Below are 542 nucleotides of genomic sequence, written 5' to 3'. Positions count from 1 at the left end.
GCCTAGAGGTTTCCTGAGCCTCTGGAGGGCAGCCTCAGGCAACCTCGATGCCTTGCCTGTTACTATACCCAGAGTATAGAGAACCAACGGAGACCGTGTGGTTGTGCACAGCTATTAGAAGAGCCGTGGGTGGACAAATGCCTCTAACCATGGCGGTGAGTGGGGGAACTCCGCCTCGACTGCTCTCCAGAATGGAAGCCAGGCTTTCAGGTCCCACTGGCAATGAGTGGCATCTCCTGTCATTAAAGTTCCAGGAGCACGTAATGGGGTTGGGGGAAAATCAGGCACCCTAATTGGACACCTATGGGAAAAACCCAAATTGAGCATGCATCGACTAGGACCCCTTAGCACAGGTAAAACCTAAAACCTAAAGCTACCTAGGCCATCACATCACAAAGGTGGGCCTGAACTCAGCCAATGGGGTTAACCAATACCTCCAACCATGCTTCCCTGGCCAGAGGTGTTAAATACCCCTGCTGCGGTAAGCTCTTTAACTCTCCTCCTGTTCAGCCACAGGCTTGGGGGGGCGGGGTTCTCCCCCA

This window comes from Echinops telfairi, unplaced genomic scaffold, assembly GCF_000313985.2.
Source record: "Echinops telfairi isolate 266 unplaced genomic scaffold, ASM31398v2 ScPeMD7_7405;HRSCAF=8443, whole genome shotgun sequence".
Taxonomy (NCBI): Eukaryota; Metazoa; Chordata; class Mammalia; order Afrosoricida; family Tenrecidae; genus Echinops; species Echinops telfairi.
Note: the sequence above shows the minus strand (reverse complement) of the source record.